This window comes from Ambystoma mexicanum, chromosome 4p, assembly GCF_040938575.1.
Source record: "Ambystoma mexicanum isolate Mex_15411 chromosome 4p, UKY_AmexF1_1, whole genome shotgun sequence".
In the NCBI taxonomy this organism is placed as follows: Eukaryota; Metazoa; Chordata; class Amphibia; order Caudata; family Ambystomatidae; genus Ambystoma; species Ambystoma mexicanum.
Window position 1 is genome coordinate 66,724,041 of NC_090927.1, and position 21,818 is coordinate 66,745,858.

Below are 21,818 nucleotides of genomic sequence, written 5' to 3' on the forward strand. Positions count from 1 at the left end.
TTCATTTGTTTGATACATTCCATTTCAAATTTCTTTTATATTTAGTACTCACCCCTACTTCTCGTATTTAATAATTGAAATCACTTCTGAATTTGGATATTCCTGTTATTTCTGGGATAATCCCTCCATTCTGAAAAAATACATGCTTATTTATGCCACCCCAAACCAGAATCCCCCATTACAGTCTCCAAGTGAACTGCACCCCACACTATCTTGCCTGTTTGTTTGCAGTTTCTTTTTTTTAAAACTTTATTTTTCAATTTTCATGAAATGTTACAAAAAAAACGCACCCGCATTCGGGTGCAACAATAATGCGCCATCCAAGATCCCCCCACCCGACCCTCCCACTACCAGCCCTCCAAGACCACCGATGTATCTGAAGTTTTGCAGACAGCACCTCCGCAGACGCTAGCCTGTGCTTCAGTGCGAATTAGGCGACTGTGTCTTGCCCGCTTTTTCTTTCTGGCGCGGACGATGTGGATTCCTCTGCTTCGTTGAGTAAGTAGACGATTAATGGGCCCCATATATCTGGGGGTCGGGCGTGCTGAGGCAATGTCCTAATAAAGTCTGTCTCCACCTCTTGGCAGTAAAGTAAGTCTTTGCGCCAATTTTCCACCGTTGGGATCGGGCCCCGACCCCATGACATGGCTATGCTCCTGCGAGCCAGGGTCAGCAAAACTCCTGCCAATTTCCGTATTGCAGGTGAGAGTTGCTTGGTCATCCCAGGTAACGCCACTGTTGCAGTGGGTTTTAGTTCTTCCCCCACAATGGAACGCACTCTGCATGACCTGTGACCAGAATGTGGTTAGCATGGGGCAGTCCCACGCCTGGTGGAAGAAGTCAGCTGCCGGGGCACCACATGAGAGTCTTGCATGCCGCTGCGGAGTCTGGTTACTGTAAGCATTTTTTAGCTGGAGTGAAGTATGTTTGGTGCAGGAAGTTGAAGTGAATTTGTTTAAACCGTGTGTTTAATGCAATTTTTTGTGTCTGCCTAAGGATATATGTCCATTCTTCATCTGGGATCGATGCATGCAGGGATCTTTCCCATCTCATTTTCGCGCGTGTGTTAAGCGGTATCGTGTCTGTTACAAGCCATCTGTAGATAGAGGCGACCAGTCTTCCCTCACCTTGTGACTGAATCACATTGTGTAGTAATGGCAAAGTTGGTGGCTGCTGTGGTAATGAGGGAAAGAGTCCTTGGAGGGTGTATCGGGGTCTGAAATATAGGAAAGTGTCTAGAGAAGTGACACTCCCCCTCTTAGTTGCTTGTAGGGGCGTAAGAAAGGTGCATTCGTTGAATAGGTCTCCCAGCGTGTTGAACTGTAGTTTCGTTGCCCACTGATGGAAGACCCTTTCCGATGTCAGGGGGATCCCTGGTATGAATTTTTTTTTGGCATTTTTTTCCAGATCCCGTAGGTCGCAAGGACCACGTTCAGAGTATTGTGGGGTACTGGAAGTTGGCTGATAATAACCACCCTCAAGAGGTGGGGAGTCGCTAGAGCTTGTTCAATTTGCACGTGTGGCCTAACGAAATGTGTGGCGTACCAGTGGGCAAGAAACTGCACCCGGGCCACCCAGTAATATCGTTCCAATATCGGGAAGAGCAAGGCCGCCACTGGACACTGGCAGTATTAACGTTGTGTAAGCCACTCTTGCTGGCTTGCCTGCCCAGAGTAGATCTAATACTAGACTTTTAATCTTCTTCAAGAAGGACTGTGGCAATATGACAGGTATATTGGAAAAGAGGTAAAGTAGCTTGGGGAGAATTACCATTTTTACCAATGAGGCCCTCCACCCTAAGGTCAGTGGAAGCGCCCTCCAACGGGTTACCCTCTCCTGCAGTGACTTCAACGCTATCTCATAGTTATCGTGAAATATATCTTGGTAGTTTAACGACAACATTATCCCCAGATAACGCACATGCGAGGTCTCCCATGCAAAATGATAGTCGACGGTGAATGGCTTGGTCACTGGGTTTAGCGGGAATATGATTGATTTGTTGTGATTGATTTTTAGGCCGGAAACTGCGCAGAATGTTATTACTTCCCTCATGATCGGGTTCAGGTTCTCACTAGGGTGACGAATGAATATCGCTACATAATCCGCATAGAGGGATATTATTAGCCTATGCAGTCCGAAGGTCAGACCTCTGTGGAGTTGCTGGGAATGCAGGTTGGAGGCAAGGGGCTCCATTATCAGTGCAAATATCAGCACTGAGAGCGGGCATCCCTGTCTGGTACCGCGTTGGAGAAAGATCGGGGAAGATTTTGTTGATTCCAGAACAATAGTAGCTAGGGGTTTGGTATATAGCAGCGAGATTAGGTTAATGAAGTGGGCCCCGACGCCTAGCTGGGTAAGCACTGCAAAGAGGAAAGGCCATTCGACTGAGTCGAAGGCCTTCTCGGCGTCGAGAAGGACTGCGACGGCTTGGTGGGTGGGATCGAGTGCCTCAATGATTCCGAACAGCCTTCTGATGCCGAAAGTCGTGCTGCGTCCGGCCACAAATTCTGCTTGGTCTGTGAGCCCCAGAGCCGGCATCAGGGGAGCAATCTGCCCATCAGTATTTTTGCCAAAATGTTATTATCTAGGTTTAGCAAAGAAATGGGTTTGGATGATGTACATTCCTCAAGAGGCTTGCGAGTTATGTGTAGCAGGATTATGTTGGCTTCTCAATCAGGGATTTGGGGTTTAGCGCCTCCTCATACACCTCCACCAGGAGAGGGACCAGAGAATTTGCAAAGGCTTTGTAAAATTCCCCTGTAAGGCCGTCGGGCCCTCGGGCTTTAGTATTGGGTAGGGTCTTTATTGCATCTAAAATCTCCTCTATCATAATGGGTTTGTTAAGGGGTTCACGTAAGTCTCTCTCTATCCAGAAACGTTCTGTGTCCGTTAAGTATTTACATAGGGCATCTGAGTTGGAGTTGTGCGTGGAGGTATACAGTTCTTGATAGAAAGTTCTAAATTCCTCTACGATTTCTCCCTCCGTATGTACCAACATGCCTTGTTTGGTGCAAATCCTTTCGACCATTGTCCGTACTGACGGATTAGTCGGCCTCGTCCTAGAAGTTTTAGCTTGCGTTCTGCTGTGGTTCTAAATGAAATTAGTTCTTCTTTAAGTGCCGCTTGGGTGAGTGGATCACTTGTAACGGAGAGCTGTAGTTCGAGGCGTTTCAGTTGCTCTTCACTTACAGCTAGTTCCCGCCTAATCTGCTTGAGGATGCCAGGCACACTCCCCAGACAAAGCACTTCAGTGTTTCCCATAACGGTGCCTGCCGAGGTAACTGTACCCTGATTTGATCCTATAAACATTGTGATTTCGTCTCGCAGCTCAGATGCGAACACCTGGTCTTGTAGCGCTCCCGGCTTAAATCGCCACTGTAGTAGGTTGGGTTTAGTGACGAAGGGGTTGGAGTTAGGTGTTACAGCAGCGTGGTCTGAGAATGTTTTAGAGAGGATTTGGCAGGGGCCCCACAGGAAAGGGCTTTTCGCGGAGACCAGCAGGTAGTCGATCCGGGAGCTTGTGTTGTGAACTGCTGAGTGGAAGGTGTAATCCCGCTTCTCCCAGTTTCTGTGCCTCCATATGTCCACAAGATCACAAGCTTTACAGCTTTCCTGCACTTGTAGGCCAGCCCTGGGAACTGCTGTAGTTGTGTTCCGTGATTTGTCTTTCACAGGGTCTAAAACAGTGTTCCAATCCCCTCCCCAAATGATCGCCACAGAGCCAGTCTCAGTAAGATGTGTAAGGACCCAGTCGAAATTATTTGCTCCATCTAAATTGGGCCCGTAGGAGTTGATGAAAATAACTTCTTTGCCTACGTGATGCCCTTCACCAACAGCGCTCTGCCTTCAGTGTCTTTTTCGGTTTTTATCAGACGGAAGCATGCTCTGCGATTGATCAAAATAGCTACACCCCTGGCGTAGGATGAGTATGAGAAAAAATACCTGCGACATCCTCAATTCCGGGCCCAGTGATGTTCGTTTCCCGGGAGGAGATGCGTCTCTTGGATCATGGCCACATCCACCTCGTGCCTCCTCAGGTATTGTAGGATTTTTCTTGTTTTGGATGGAAGGTTACCCCCCCCCGATGTTCCATGTGACGACCTTGAATTACTTCAGTGGCTTCCTTATATAAGCAGATTTTGTCTGGCAAGTTCAGAGGGGGTGTGAGGCTGCTCGAGGAGTAGGCACCAAGGGGTGCAGGAGATCCTATTGCTGGTCCGCAGAGGTGACCTGTCACTGTGAAGCAGAACGGAGGACTGGCTGGGGCTGGGTGTCCGGTGGCGCATTCCTCATCCCATTCCCTAATACTCTTCCTTTCACGGGCAACCCCCAACTCGCCCGTTCGGAAAACTTTTGGGGGTATGGACCGCATCGTTGTGTGTCCGTCGCCCATTCCCCTCCCTTTACAATACACTGGTAAACCAACTGTTTGCTGTGCAAGGGGCACTAGGGCATCCCAAGCTGCGTGACCAAGGTAAGCTTAATTCAGATATCGGTTTTGGTTAAGTTGCTGGATTTTGCCAGTGAGTTTTCCCACCGCTGCCCTTTGTTGGTTATATCGGGTTCCTATATCGGGTTTTTCTCTTTGCATGTGTGGGCAGTTAGAGATCAGCGCGGGGCATCCAGCCCGATCTAGGTAGGCATTTGTTTCTTCAGGTGACTGAAAGAAGTGGACTGTCCCTCTGTGTTGGACTCTGAGCCATGCCGGGAAGAGCATTGAATAGGCATTTTGGTTATCTCTAAGCCTTTGTCTGGTGGCCGTGAAGGTTCTCCTCTGTGCTTGAACCGCAGGAGAGAAGTCTGGGAAGAACTGTACTTCGTCTCCATCATGGTGTAGTTCCCCTTTTTCCCTGGCCAAGCGGAGAATTGTATCACGATCTTTGTAATTAAGTAGTTTTACAATGATTGGCCTGGGAGGGGCTCCCGGAATGGGTTTGGTTGCTGGGATTCTGTGGGCTCTTTCGACGACAAAAATGCTGGAGAAGGCCTCGCGCCCGATCAGAGTGGTACACAGCACCTCCACAAAGTCTTCCATTTTGGATTGTGGTTGTTGTTCCCTTAATCCAATAATTCTGATGTTATTTCTCCTGGAACGGCCTTCCAAATCTTCACTCCTGATGTTCTCCGCTTTCATTTGGGACTCCAGTTGCAACACTCGGGTCATGAGGGATGCCGTGCCGTCATCTAAGTTGGATACGCGGTACTTCACCTCGTTCAGGCCTTCAGTGTGAGTGTCAAGGCGATGTTGTAGGAGGTCGACCTTGGAGGAAAGGCCATCCATCTTATTGTTTAGGCTCCCTATGCCCGCTTTCAGATCCAGAAGGAGTTCCTTTGTTTGCAGTTTCTTATCTGCTCGGAAAGCAGGTCTCTCCTGTTTCGTTTCTTGTGTTTGTTTTTCGTACGCGGACGCCATCTTTGATATTATATATCGTTACCATGGTCATCACGTTAGAGCTTCGTCTGTCACATTACGGCTGATCGCGTATGCCGCCATACTTGGATGTCTTACAATGACCTACTTCTAAGCGTACCTGTCGCCATATTCTGGGCTTAAAATGCCACCATCCTTTATTTGGGCATTCGATTTCGCTCGTTGTGCCTGTATTGACAATGCCAATTTCACACTATCTCCATCTATTTTAATACTTAATGTTTATTTTCCTCAGTCTTATTTTTTAGGAATTGACCCTGCCAATCATATTTATTTCTAAGTAGATCGTAGTAATCACCCTGATTTTTATTACATGATTTTTTAATTTTGTTTAATTGTGTTTAATACGGTTATACATATTGACAACCTTAAACCACTGATTCTTTTACCATTCAAAACAAAAGGCAAATAACATTCAAGTAAAGTTACATGATTATTATTTGCACGCATGCAGCGTCATACATGGCTTATAACAATAGACATGCCCTCAAGTCTTGCTGCACATGTATTTTTCTTGTTCTTAATGATTATTGCATTTTATATTCATATCCTGTACGCCTTCTGGCCTAAAAATGGGGTTAGTTCTTCATAAAAATGAGGCCATCTCATTGTCTTTATTCAAAAGAAAATTCCGTAGCTTGTAAGTTACATATTATTCTAGCTTCCATTTGCCTCAGTGTTCTCTCTTGATCTTTAGACCAATGAATACAATGGGCCTCATCATAACTCAGGCGGTCCGGAAATAACGGTGGCGGTAAACCCGCCGCCACCGTTGTTTCCGGACCGCCTGATCCCGACTCCAGCAGGCGGGAGGTGATGTTCCCGCCAGGTCTGACCTGGCGGGTTTAACACCGCCCGCCTGCAGGTGGCCGAGGAAACACCGGCAGCATTTCGAGATGGTGCCGGTGTTTCCCTGATCCCCATTCCCATCGAGTCCCACAGGACTCAACGGGAATGGGGATTAACACCATTCCGCCTCCGTGATTCCCGGAAAACCGGGGTTGTAATGCCCCGGTAATTGCGGGAATCACAGAGGCGGAATGGTAATACGAGTCCGGCGGTAACCAGGCGGTTTTACCGCTGCGGTTACCGCCGGACTCGTAATGAGACCCAATGTCTTTTTTGCTTTCCATTTAATGGAAAGATTGCCAAGGGCATGCTAGAGGAAATGTGGGACCTGACTCCCAATAGTTGCAATGTGTTCCCTTTCTTTTATTCTCAATTCCGGTATCGTACTCCCTATGTATATTTTATCACAAACACATGTTATTGCACAAATGACACATTTTGATTTGCAATTTATAGTATATTCAGTCCAAATCTGTGTTCCTTTTTCATGGGAGAACACTTCAATACCCATATGTGCGTATTTTCCCATAGTGCATGTCTCACATCTTTGAAACCCTTTCTTCCCTGGTTTTAGCCACGTTCATGTTGGCGCTGTTGGTATGATTGGTAGTGTGGCACTAAGACCCAGACTGTTCCCACTCGTACAAGCTTCTAGAAATGATAACCATTCTAGTAAAATATGCATGATAGCCAAATGGTTTCCAAAATGTCAATTTAGCAATAACACCCGATCCAGCCCGTGGTAACAGTCCGGGGCCCAAGCTTACCAATGGGCCCCAGTGCCTTTATCACCTGATCCGGCCGGCACCAGCGGTTGCCAATCCGGAAACCCGGGGTGCTGATTGCAATGTTTTTTGCATGAATGAACGGGACACCTCGCTGCGGCCCGTTCATTCACACAAAAAACATAGACAAGATGGCCGCCACAAGGTTGGAAGACGGGGCTCCAAGCAGAGCCCCTCTTCCATTTCCATGGTGGCCAGCAGGGAAACGGAGCGGCGGCAGCGTGGGGACCCACCGCCATTGAAGGAATAAGGAAGTGGCGTTGGGGCTGGGAGTGACTGTAAAACAGAGAAGAAGGGAAGGGAGGGTGGAGGGAAAATAGAAGGGGAGCGAAGCAGCCGTCAGGTTGATTGCAATGCAGACTTGTATCGATAGATTCAGCCCGTGATCCAAGTGACCTGATTAGTTGCTTACCCTGCCGTGGGTGCTAATGGTGGATATGATGGTAGGTCCAAAACCAGGAACCGGCGAATCCAGCAAAAGCATGCAGTGGACACTGTGTCACCCCTCTGGGTCACTGTCTACAAGCAAGGCATAGTCTAGATTGGAAAGCAAGGGGAGGAGAATGGTCACACATGTTCCTGTTCATTTGAATGGCTACAACTTTATTATAACTGTACTCTAACAATGACAGTTTTTTCAGTGGAGCAATGATTTGCCCATGATCACTTAAATATGTAAAATAAAAGTGGAAAGCTGGTGGCAAGCCCAGGTTTTCTGAAGTTTTCTGGTTGCAAATGTGTGTGCTCTACACTCTAACGTCTCCTGTTGCATTTATAGTTGTCATGTGTGTAGGATGGATATGTTTGGCAGTCTCGGGAGGATAGCCCAGGGGCAACGTGCTCACCTTGGAAGCAAGACGACACGGAGCAACACAAGTTTGATCCCTGGGTCTGCACTTAGAAACCTCTGGGTATTAAGCGCCTTATAAATAACCAATCATATCATTCCTGGCCTGTAAGCCCCCTTCCTTATGCATTTGCGTACAGTATTTGAAGTTTTATTGTGCCAGTATAACACAAAGGACTACAAATACCAGAATGCAATGGATCCTAAAATCCGGGACTGACTGAACATCTCAAATGGACTTAAAATGAGTTGATGTGCAAGCAATACCATCACCTGCTCTAAGTCATTGTTTGAAACAGCCATTCATCCTCTGGACATGCATGATATAAGTACAAGTTGCATTCCCACAAATAAACTAAACATACAGTGCTTTTCATTTTTAGAAAATGTTTACTCTCTATCAGACATTTTGGAATATTGTCAAGAAAAGCAGTGCACACAGGGCCTGACTTCACCCACTGTCCAAACCCTCCAGGATATTGTGGCATGACATTGCATTAAAACGACAGTTTTGTGGCACAAAATTGTATTTATTTCACCATTTTTTAGGCACATTTTCTATTGACTGGATGGTGCACGATTAGTAGGTTTCTAGAATGAGGAGTGTGTGAGACTCCAAGACAGCCCGCTTGTCATTATTTGCACTTAAGAGTCCCAGGTGTCCATGGCTTGGCAGAACAGTGGTTGTTATAGTCTTCTTATTTGGTTGAATGTGCATGCCAATTTAATATTATTAACTTTATTGATCACTGTAATTTGTAATGGTGAAAATATTCCCCTTCCAAGCACCCACTCACCAACACCCCTCACGCTCACCAATTCCCCATCACAACTTACGATCCAAAACCTCTCACTCTGCCACTCATGAGCAGACTCACATGCTCTGTCACACTACCAAGTCATACATCACACTCCCTATTCCCTGCCACGCTCCAAACCATGCTCCCAACTCAGACCTTACGCTGCCCAGGTCCTCCTTCAATCTACAGTCTTTCATTCTTTCTCACACTTCCTCCATCCTTTCCTCCAATCTGCAGCCTGCTGCGTGTTCCTGGCCAACCGCGCCCTCTCTGCTTTCTGGTCCACCGCTCCCCCTTTTGTCCGCCACTCCCTCCGCTTTCTGGTCCACCGCTCCCCCTGTTGTCCGCCACTCCCTCCGCTTTCTGGTCCACCGCTCCCCCTGTAGTCCGCCACTCCCTCCGCTTTCTGGTCCTCCGCTCCCCCTGTAGTCCGCCACTCCCTCTGCTTTCTGGTCCACCGCTCCCCCTGTAGTCCGCCACTCCCTCCGCTTTCTGGTCCACCGCTCCCCCTGTAGTCCGCCACTCCCTCCGCTTTCTGGTCCACCGCTCCCCCTGTTGTCCGCCACTCCCTCCGCTTTCTGGTCCACCGCTCCCCCTGTAGTCCGCCACTCCCTCCGCTTTCTGGTCCTCCGCTCCCCCTGTAGTCCGCCACTCCCTCCGCTTTCTGGTCCACCGCTCCCCCTGTAGTCCGCCACTCCCTCCGCTTTCTGGTCCACCGCTCCCCCTGTAGTCCGCCACTCCCTCCGCTTTCTGGTCCACCGCTCCCCCTGTTGTCCGCCACTCCCTCCGCTTTGTGGTCCACCGCTCCCCCTGTAGTCCGCCACTCGCTCCGCTTTCTGGTCCTCCGCTCCCCCTGTAGTCCGCCACTCCCTCTGCTTTCTGGTCCACCGCTCCCCCTGTAGTCCGCCACTCCCTCCGCTTTCTGGTCCACCGCTCCCCCTGTAGTCTGCCACTCCCTCCGCTTTCTGGTCCACCGCTCCCCCTGTTGTCCGCCACTCCCTCCGCTTTCTGGTCCACCGCTCCCCCTGTAGTCCGCCACTCCCTCCGCTTTCTGGTCCACCGCTCCCCCTGTAGTCCGCCACTCCCTCCGCTTTCTGGTCCACCGCTCCCCCTGTAGTCCGCCACTCCCTCCGCTTTCTGGTCCACCGCTCCCCCTGTAGTCCGCCACTCCCGCCGCTTTCCGGTCCACCGCTCCCCCTGTAGTCCGCCACTCCCTCCGCTTTCTGGTCCACCGCTCCCCCTGTAGTCTGCCACTCCCGCCGCTTTCCGGTCCACCGCTCCCCCTGTAGTCCGCCACTCCCGCCGCTTTCTGGTCCACCGCTCCCCCTGTAGTCCGCCACTCCCGCCGCTTTCTGGTCCTCTGCTCCCTCTTTGCTCTCTTGCCCACAGCTTCCCCCTATGGCCCACTGCTCTCCCTTTACTTTCTTGCCCATCACTCCCCATCTGGCCCATCGTTACCCCACTCTCTCCTTTCCCGCTCATTTTGGGACTATTTTTTAATTTTGTAAATATTTAGATTTCGGGCCAGATCCGAAAAAACTGGAGCATCTAAAAATGGAGCCGAGGAAGTTCTGTGTATAGATGCCCCATTTTGGGAAAGGAGCAGGTCTCCTTGTTCTCAAAGGCGACCGCGCATTTCCAGGAGGCTGCGCTGTGACGCAAATGGTGCACTGCCCAGCCGCCTTGAATGCATTAGTGTCATGAGCGCTCCCCAGACACTTGTGTTCTACAGGCTCCCAGTGCATTTCACCGTGCTGGCCCCGTGAAGGCCCTGGCGCAGTAAAGATGCAATCCAAAGAAGAAGCACATTTTTATGTCATTTGAGGAATGCAATAGCAAGGGAGGCAGCGGCGGTTCATACCTCTGCTGTCACACTTCAAAACAGTGTTTCCAAAATTGCATGACAGGGCCAGCAAAGACCCGGCCGTGCAATTCACCAACTATGCACCTCTTCTTAGCAGGCGCATGGGGTTGCCTTAGTTTTCTGCACATTTAAAATACATCCTGTTTGTGAATTTAGGATGCCTGGCTCCCACACCACACAATGCCCCTCCACTGTCATCCCACACATGTACTGCCCCCACACACTGCCCCCACTCACTCTGCCACCCACACACACTGGCAGCTCCACATAGATTGCCCACACACACTCTAAGCTTCTCTCATGGACATACAATACACACACACACATGCACATTACCCTCACACATAGCTTCCCCTGCATACTGCCCCCACACACACCTACTCACACACAGACACCACCCCTACAAATACACAACACCCACACAATTCCCGCAGTACACATACTCTCTACAAAGTGCCACTGCATTGCCCAGACACGGTAACACTGACCCGCCCACACACAGTGCCCAAACACACTGCCCTACACACAAGCAGTGACCCCCCACACACACTGCTCCTACAATTTAACACTAGCCCCACATACACTTCCCCTAAAAGTGTTCACCCACTGCATCATGTGCACAATCCCCCAACATTCACACTTCTCCACATGTACACTGCCGCCATTAATTTACACACACTGCTATCACTGCCAGTCAAACTGTCCCCTCACACCCATTGACCCCACATACTTCTGCCACACACTCCCCAGTCAAACCCACTGCCCACACACATTAACACTGCCATCACACACTACACTGCCCTCTCACTCACAACATGTTCACCCCCACACACACCAGTGACCCTCGCCACATGCCTAATGACCCCCCTCCACATGTAGACACGCACCCTGCCGCCCCCATACCACGTGCGTTTCTCCACATTCTCCACAGAGGCACCCCCCCATACACAGAAGTGCACACACATTACACCCGGCACACACTGCCCCTAAACATGAAATGCCTGCCCACACACATACACATACACACACAGCCCCCACCCATACAGAGCCCCCACCCATACTGTCCCTCCACAGTACTGACCCCCAAACACACTGAGCCCCCACACATATTTCCAGCACACACACATAATCTCTCTCTCTCTCTCTCTCTCTCTCTCTCTCTCTCTCTCTCTCTCTCACACACAGACACACAGACACACACACACAGACACACACACAGACACACACACACCTCCCCCAGGTATAGAACATGCACATGCACTCTCCCATACACTCTAATAATGCCCACATACGCACACACTGCTCACACACACATACACATGCTGCCCCACACACACTGCATGTACCATAGTAGAACCCATATGAGCACACACACAAACACACGCACACAATGTTGTGAGTTCCTGCCAGTTGTTTGTGTACCTGGACATTTGAAGTCATTCCCTGGTGATGATGCAAGGGCGTGGGCATATGTGGCCAATAGCTGCCAAAAGGAGCAAGTAGTTGAGCATAGGAGGGTAATACTTGACACATGCTTAGTGCCTATTCAGAAGCCCAAACTATTGCTTTGCCAAAACTTGTTTTTTAAAGAACAAATACCTTTAGTTCATTTTCTTTCTAGATTTCTCCATGGTCGGCACCAGCGGCAGGCTTTGGGGGCTGGGAGGGTGTTTTGCTGCGAATGTGGCGCACAACAGGGGACAGTGCATTACATGGGATAATAGATTAAATAAACAATAAGCAAAGGTACGGCCAGCAGGTGGTAAGTGCAGACATCAAGTGTCAAGTGCTGGTTGGGGACTGTAGGGATACAGAAACAGACCCCGAGTGCAAGGGTTGCCAGGGTGGCAACCAGTGCCGGACCTCAATGTGAAATTCCATTCCTGCTGACCAGCTCAAGCAGGCTGCTTACACATGACTAAAAGTAATCATCTCGGAAAGATAATAATAATAACGATAACTCGCATTTATATAGCACTACGAACCCTCAGGCATCTGAGCTCTGCTTATTACCCACGGCTTGACCTCGGAAGGATGAAAGGCTGAGTTGGACCCTGCCGGGATTCGAACCTGCAACGGCAGGCTCTGTACAGATGGCAAAGCGAGCGCTCTACTTGCTGTGCTATCTGCCCGGCTGGTCATGTGCACTTCCTGCTAAGTCTGGATTCCTGCTGCTAAGGCTGGATTCCAACCAAAGGTCAACCTTTGGGCTGTCCCTCCCCTAAGCCCCCTGCCCTCGGGCCCCTATCAGGGTACAAGTGGGTCAGCAGCAGCATGTGTCTCATTGCTCCTTGTAAGCGACTTCAATTCAACACTACAGCTAAGTCAATGCCTAGTCTGGGATGCTGAGGGAAGCCCTTATTGATGTATTTTTATGTCCAGTTCATTTACTCTGGATGACAACCCTTATATAACACCCCCCTCTTAGAATCCCCCTGTGAGTGAGAGATACTTTAAATTAATTCAGGATCACCTTAGCAATGCTCTATGAATGATTGTCAGGTTGCACACAAATTTCAGCAAGGAAAGCAAGGACAAATATTTTTACACTTGGCTGAAATTAAGCAAATATGTCAAATCGCGGCAAATGTAGTCGCGTGCGTCGAGCGCGATTACAGAGGCACTATAAGGAGTAGGAAGTCTAGGCTTGTTGTAGAGCTTAGAATCTTAGCTTTAAGATGACAGTAAAAACTCGCTCCTAGCACAAACCGTTCCGGAGATACGGCCGATTTAGTCAAGGTAGTTTTTCGGATTTGCAATTTTAAAGCTCAGAATGACAGATGACAGTTTTCAGGTTTAAGGATGACAGAATGACATGATTATAGGAGGTAGTTCTAATAGGCTAAAATAGTTTGGATTAGATTATTTTAAACTAAGAGATTGGTTTTGGCACAGTGCTAGCTGGGTACTCACACTATATTTTGGACAGGAATGGGCTTCGTCACGGATCTGGTCAACAGGTTGGACTGCTGCTAGCGGTTCTTCACAGCGATCTGGTCTCTGGGTCTCCGGTTCTGTTATCGGTTCTGCTAGCGGCACTGCACAGCGGTCTGGTCTCTGGTTCTCTCTGGTTCCGGATACAGCACTGCTTTCTGGATACTGCTACAGGTTCTTGCAAAAGTTCTTGGCAAAGAATTCAAACAGCTCGCCCGGCTGTTGAATAGTTTGGTTGGTTTTGAGGCCTGCTGAAGAGGATTCAGCTTGTGGATTCAGGCCTCTCTGCTACAAATTCTGGAGTTAATTTCTGGTCTCTGGAGATTGATGGATTTAAAGTCTGGATCTCTGGAAGTGAAGTCTGAAGTCTCCCGGCAAAGCGTCCCGCAAGAAAGTGGAAAGTGAGTCTCCCTACCTGTCCTGCACTGTCTGCTTTTATGTGTTTAGAAAGTGGGTGTGTGCGTGGCATAACTGAGCCTGCCCCTCTCTACTTGTCATTGGCCCAATTCTCCCCTCTCCCATGATTGGGGGAAGGAAATGGATTGTCATCATGATGAGATCATCATGATGAGGTCTGTTTATGGGTCAGAGAATCCTCCCTTGGTCAATTTGCCCACAAATCTATATTTGATTCAAATACATATTTCCCAGATACACAAGTGGTTGACATTACATGTACATATTACAGATTAATTAAGACAGGTCTCTGTTCAAGCCCCATGTTCCTGCGAGCTGTGATTCAGAAATGACAACATTTTGCGTTTTTTGGTCGGTTTACCAATATCGGACATTTACCAAACATTACAAATTTAACATGCATACATTTGGAGTAACAACCTTTTTTCCCACTACTATCCCCAAGAACATCCCACAGGGTCCTAACACCTCTTAATATGTGCACGGAAAAATCCCTAGAATAATGATATTATTTATATAATTTTGACCAGTCCACACTATGAGTTATCTATCTTTTTAAAATTATGCCCTGGTCAAAAAGGGGTGTGGCTTCCCACATCACATGGTGGAATAACTGGTTTATCCACTTCCCCCAAGCTCAGTTTGCTCTCACAGGCACTGCCCCTCCCAGTTCTCCCAAGAGGAAGCCATTTACGACCCCCCCAATATAACATTTGCCTGAGTCCACGACAGGGCTTTGTTCAATTTCCTACAGTCTGCAGGTATCCCTCCCTTAATTCAATCAGAGAGGTGTGATCTCCTTTTGGTGGGGGCACCAGGATGCAGCCAGGCCTGGGAAGAGTTGTTGAGCCAGTTCAACTCCTGTCGGGGGTAGTTGTCAGGCAGAATTCAATTTCTTTAAGCCAAGCTTCTGCTAAATGTCCTGTTTGTTCCCAGTTTAAATCAAACTTACAATTTTTACACATGCAGCTAGAATGCTGATTCTAAGTTCAAAACTATGACAGTTAACAGTTGCAAACTATGTGACACTCAAAAGTAGGTCACTCATTTAATTTAAACATTTCGATTTTAGTGGTTTTAAATCCAATTTCAATTAAGCTTCTGACATCCACAGCTCAGCCAGTTTTGTTATAAACATTGTTTTGGGCTCTTCATCTTCCCAGATTTTGTATGCACACAACACTTCATTCTGCCAGATGTCTGCTGGTGTTCAGTACGATTTTTGAATATCCTGCAATGTTTGAAATAGGCACTTTGAGCTTGCATTCAGGAAAACAAAGGTGATTTTAAGGCGCTTTTGGTCTAACAACACTGTTATTTTTCCTTTGACACCACCTTTCACCCCTGGCCTTCCGGTCCATCATGCTGGCACTGGTGGGTGGTAGGTTAGACAACCATTTTGGTGTGCGCACAACCGCACGGTTTTCCTGGTTCTGGGATGGAATGATGGGCGGCAACAGCTCATCCCCACATCCACCCAGTCTATTGATTTAGTTTTGTTCTGGGATAGAATGATGGGCGGCGACAGCTCATCCCCACATCTACCCCGTCTAATAATTCAACATGGGTCAAAACCCTTGACAAACCCCCCCCACCCGACTGCACTTTGAATTTGAGTCGAGGGGGAGTCGGGTACAAAGAATGTTTTGATCCACACGCTGGTATGTCCGCATCATCTTCTCCCAATTCTGTAGATGGCACAGTTCTGCATCTTTTCCTCCATCCGGTTGGATCGATCGGTTCTCCTCACCGGTCCTGATGGGAATATTGGGCGGTACCCTGGGCCCCTCGGATCTTTGCTCCCGGTCCCTGGGTCGTTCTCCTTGGTCAGTCTCCATGGTTTCATCTCTCCTAGGATGATAAAGCAAAGCGGCAATACACATTCCTAGACATTTTTCCACCACTATTAATGGTGTGGCGAACATATACATTTTATAAATCAGAAGATATGAACATATACATTTTTTTTTTAAATTAGGAGGCAGGAACATATATATTCAAGAATCACAGAATTTTATATGCTATATGTGGAATATTTTAGGGTTGGAACTGAATTACTCTGGAGCGGCCCCCTCTGGGATTCCAGTGGATTCCTCCAGTTGTTGCAGAGTGTGCCTGGGATGGCAACACTTCAGCTGATTAATATGGACCCACTTATCTTCTCCTTCCGCCAAATTACCTTTGGGGATGCAGATTTTGTAGGCAACAGGGGAGATCTTGTCTATAATTTCAAAGGGTCCCTTCCATGTAGGCAAACATTTTCGCTGTTTGGCCTGGTTCCTTTGGAAATTGGATAGATAGACCCGGTCTCCCACATCATATTCCTTCCTGGTGGTTTTCATACTCTCAGCTGATCTTTCTAGATTCCGCTGAGCATAGGCAAAAGCATGTTGGAGGTGTTTCCTTAAATTCTCCACATACTCATGAGTTGTGGTGGCATTTATCAGTGTCTGCTCTTGGGTCCTGTAGAGCAAATTCTGAGGAAGCACCATCTTGCGTCCAGTCATCAACTCAAATGGTAACATTTTAGTTGCAGATGAAGGGGTAGATCTGATGGCCATTAGGACCAGAGATAATCGGATATCCCAACCTGGCCCAGAATCTGCCCCAAACTTTTTTAATATGCTCACAATTGTACGTTTGTAGCGTTCTACTGTCCCCGAAGAAGCTGGCCTGTAAGCAATATGTAGCTTCCTTTTGACCCCCAGTATCTCCCACATCTTTGTCATTACTTCACTGGTGAAGTGGCTACCCCTGTCTGACTCAATCCTTTGAGGTAGACCAAAACGGGAAAAGATGTGGTTAATCATCAGGGCAGCTGCTGTTTCTGCCTTGTAATTTGGGGCTGGGAGATATTCCACCCACTTGGTAAACAAGCATGTGACCGTCAACATGTACTAATTCCCCCTAGCGGAGCGAATCACGGGGCCTACAAAGGCGATTTGTAAATCTGACCATGGCAGTGTCATTCCCCTCTTTTGGAGAGGCGCCCGGTGTGTGAGGGATGTTGGCTGAAATTGTGCACACACAAGACACCCCTTCAAGTATTGGTTGAGGTCCTGGCCCATGTGTGGCCAGTATGCAACCTCTCTTAAGATCTCAAGTGTCGTATGAAACCCCCTATGACCGGCAGTGGCCGCATCATGGGCGTGACTTAACATAAGGCTTCGGAATGAGGTAGGAACCACCCACTTATCATGGCCAGCTTGGGATTTCCTTACCAACAAACCGTCTTGGATTCGGAACATTTTTGGACATTTCATCAACACTCTTAGGTCCTCTTTCCCGATGTAATCGGTATCCGTCAGGGGAAAGTTCTCAGGGTCCTCAAGGTGTTGGTAAAACTTACCAATAATTGGATCCCCCTTCTGAGCTGTGATTAAATCAGCATCAGGGGTCTCCTTACTCCATTGTGCAGTTGAAAGATCATTGTGAGCATTTGTCTGGGACCTAGTGATAGCAGTGACCTGGATTTCCCCCAACACGGATTCTATCTCAATTAGATCCCCTTGGATGGCACCGGTTTTGGCCAGCTGATCAGCTAAGTCATTTCCAGTTTTGTCTGGTCCCTCTACTTTGGAATGACCCTTGATCTTTTTCCAGTAGATGGTCATCCCATTTGAGGTGAGCAAATCATCAATGTTTTGAATTAACTTCCCATGTCTCAAGGGTTTGTTATTAGCACATAGCATGCCTCTGGTTTTCCAGTTAACCAGGTGCTCCACGAACCCGTTCCGTACATAATCCGAATCTGTGATTATGACCAGTTCGTGGAGTTGATGTTGGACAGCAGTGAGGATGGCCTGATGCACAGCCATCAACTCTGCCACCTGACTACTTCGGGGACCAATTTTGTATCCAGCGGAGGGTTCTGCGGACTCATTCACCCATGCGTTCCCTACGCCGGCCACCAGTTCTTTTTCCCCGTTGTTGTCAACATGGTAAGAGCATCCATCCACATAGACAGTGGCATTCCTTCACACTTGTCCTCTTCAAAGACTTTGTGTGGGGAATTAAGGTATGCCTCCATGTTGTCCTTGACTTTTAGACTTTCGTCCTAGAGACAGTTTTCTCTGGCACAATCATGCAAGTCAGCCAGAGCTTGCGCGAGGGGACTCTTCTTGTTTTGGCCATATCTGACCTCCACAGGAAAGCCTTGCATTGACAGAATCCAGGAAGTAATTCGGGAATTACTCACATTTCCGGCCCGGATTCTGTCACTTTGGAGATATTGCAGAGGCTGGTGTGGAGTCTCCACTATGATGTGTTCCCCCTGGATAAACGGGCGGTAATTCTTCAATGCCCACACCGTTGCCAGGAGTGCCTTCTCACAATCGTTGAATTTTTCCTCCACCGAGGATAAAGTTTTGCTCGCATAGGAGATTACTTTGTTGTTCTTGTCATGCTTTTGGTATAATACTGCCGTCAAGCACGTATTAGAGAACCCTGTCTCCAGGAAGAACTCCTTGTTTCTGACAGGGTAAGCTAAGCAAGGCGCTTGTGAGAGGCTTCTTTTGAGTTTTCTTACTGCCTCGGCTTGTTCTGGACCCCATTCCTACTTGACCCCCCCCGTCAGGAGATGAATCAGGGGTCTAGTGATCTCTGCGTAGCCCTCAATGAACTTTCTGCTGTAATTAGTCAGTCCAAGGAGGCTCCTTAGTTCCCGCAGAGTTGTGGGATCCTTCAGTTTCTGGAGTGCTTCCACTTTCTTTTCTTGGGGACAGAGACCCTGAGGAGTAATCTCATGCCCCAAGAAATTAACACGGGTTCTACACCACTGTGCTTTCTGAAAGGAAAGTTTTGCTCCGGCGGCCCTCAACTGTGTCAGAACATAACGGATCTCTGCTATGTGTTCTTCCACAGATGAACTTTTGATGAGGACATCATCTACATAAGCCAGGTACCCCTCGCACCCAGGTCGGGCATGGCCTTATGTAGAAAAATGTTGAATTCATTGCCGGAGTTGAGGTATCCGAACGGAGTCCGGGTCCATGTGTACTGCTGGCCCCCAAAGGTAAAAGCCAGTTTGTATTGGTCCTCCCTACTGACAGGCACGGTCCAGTATCCATTGGTCAGGTCTATTGCAGTGAATACCTGTGACCCCTGGATCTGGGCCAGCCCTTGGTCAATGTAGGGCAGAGGCCATTGGGAAGTATGGACCCGTTTGTTGAGCTCCCTAAGGTCGACACAGAGTCTCCACTGGCCGTTTGGCTTCAACATTCCCAGCACCGGATTATTGAAGGTGCTGTGTACTGGACGGATTATTCCCGGGGACTCAAGGTTCTTAATTATTTCAGTAAGGGACTCCATGGATGCGAGAGGCAAGCAATATTGCTTCACAAACCCTGGAGTCATGCCAGGGTCCGTGGGAATTGTTGTGTGGATGTCGGTGCGACCACATTCATATGAGTCCACTGCAAAGAGATCTTGGAAATCCAAGAAAACTTGTTTCAACTTTTGCTTTTGTTCCAGAATCACACAGGCCTCAGCTAGGTTGACTCTCTCTTCCACCATCTGCCTGAAGCCTGGAAAGACTTCTGGTTTCGCTATCTCAGCGGCCTCCTCCAGCTGGGTGGAGAAGTCCCTGGTCAGAGTGCTGATTTGGACTGGAGGCTTTAGGTGGGAAAGGCAGCCCTCATGGACCTGGAAAATCACCTCATCCCTCCTGAAGTCACAAGTCACATCTTCCTTACCATAAGGGCAGGAAGTGTACACCAGGAAGTTCCCCCCATGCCGGGTAAAGATCATGTCTGGTGTTGTATTGTCGTCACTGTCACTGTCAAAACAGTCCTTGGGGATTGGTCCTAACAGTTCATTTCCTAAATCAATGGAGAAATGTCAGTCATCAACTGCCATTCCAATAATGGTGCCTGCCGCTAGAGTAATACTCTTTAAGTCGCTGTTATCCACCTCTATTGGAATGGTGTCATGTACTATGTTGACTAATGGTGTTGGGTCTACCCCTAACCCTTGCTGTTGGAGAGAAGCATTTAGATGAATATAAGCATCAGGGTTTTTCAATTTTTGTCCTCTTTTAACTTTCACTTCCTGGGAGAATTGTCGGGTCCTTTTTGGGATGGTGACTTCCTTTTTAAGCTGAATTTCAACTGCATAAGGTAGCAATTGAGCTGACCTAAATGCTTTTTCTTGATCATCAAAGCCCATGGGATTATCCGCTAATCGGGACCAAGCTTTGAAGTTTATTAGGTCCAAACTAATGGCGAAGCGATTGAGAATGTCACTGCCTAAGTAAAAGGCGGCAGTGACATCTCGCACGACCCAAAAATTATGGACTATGCTCTTGTTGCCAATGGAGATTTTGAGCATAAACCTGCATGGCAGGAGATGTTTGGAATTGGGTGTTTCCAGATCCATTTCCCATTTGTCTATCAGTTTGAATGTGGGAATGGCTGGACCTTTGTGGAGTTGGCAGAACATGGCTTCGCTGATGAAGCTCTTACTGTTGTTCACACACACTCGGGCGAGAACAGAGTCCTTCCCATCATTTAACTGAACAGGGATGAACAACTGATCTCCAATTTGCTCAATATCAGCCAAGCTCTGAGCTGATTTCACATCTTTCTGGACTATAGAAGTGGGAGTGTCTGATTGTGGATTGGTAATGAATTTCAGAGTGTTTCCTTCCAGTGTGGAATACCACCTTAAACTGGGAGGAAGGTTGATTTTCAGAAATAGAGAGGACCCCCCACCAACAGTCTGTTGTCCTACTGCTATTACTGTCACGTCTGGAATTTGGTTGTTCTGGAAGTGAAATTCTACTTGGTCAGATTTTTGTGTCAATGTGGCAGGTGCCGTTTAAACTAACATGGTTGACACTCTGTTTTAATTTTATTGGTCGGCTAGTCTGGGTCCAGAGGACCTTGTTTACACAATCTATTAGGGGTGACAACCTTCTCAGGAGGTCATTCCCTAGTAAACAAGGGGTGCCCTCTGGAGACACTACTATGACCAGGTGTTTCACCTTGTGTCGCCCAATTTTGATGTCCAAATCTGCAGTCCCCTCGACAGGAATTTCCTTCCCGTCAAAGTTCTGCAGTTGTCCAGGAAGAGAGGTGAGAGGAATACGGTAATTCCCCCCCCCCCTTCCAGCATTTAGTTCATCAAAGGCCCTTTTGGACAGAAGGGTAGCTTGGGATCCAGTGTCCACAAGCAGCGCCAAGATGGTACCCTGCCCCTGTACTTGTACTGGGGCATAGTATCTTCCCTCCTTCTCCTCAAGGGGGCACAGATAATGCACATTTTTGGCCAACTGGTGGGCTAATTTTCTGGTTTTGGACATTGCTAGCGAAGAGATTTGGGCAGAATTCTGTGGTGAGCCTGGGGAATCTGAAAGAAAAAGTTGGCAACTGGAAATGGTTTCGGGTTCTGGGCTGCCCCCCCCTTTTTGGAGGCAGTCATCAGGATAGGTTTGACCCATGGGATTTTGGTATTGTCGGTTCTGGGATAGAATGATGGGCAGCGACAGCTTAATCCCCACATCTACCCAGTCTATTGATGCGGTTTTAGGTTCCCCTGGTTCCGGTTCTGGGCCGCCCCTGCCTTTTGGGAGGCAGTCACCAGGATGGGTTTGAACCAGGGGTTTTTGGTTTTGTTGGTTCTGAGATAGGATGATGGGCGGCGACAGCTCAATCCCCACATCTACCCAGTCTGGATTGGAATCTCTTGGGACCCATTTTTCCTTGGGAGGAGTTCCCCCATCTCTGAAGGAGAAGATCCTATTCCCAGGATCCTCTGAGGATCCCTCTCCCTCAAATTGGAAGACCTATACCTCCTCCACAAAGTGGGTCTGTTTGGGTCCTTTGTTTCTCCTACCTCCCGTCTGCTCCTCGGGAGGCAGGCTTTCAGGGGCAGGAGATTTTGTTTCCGGTTC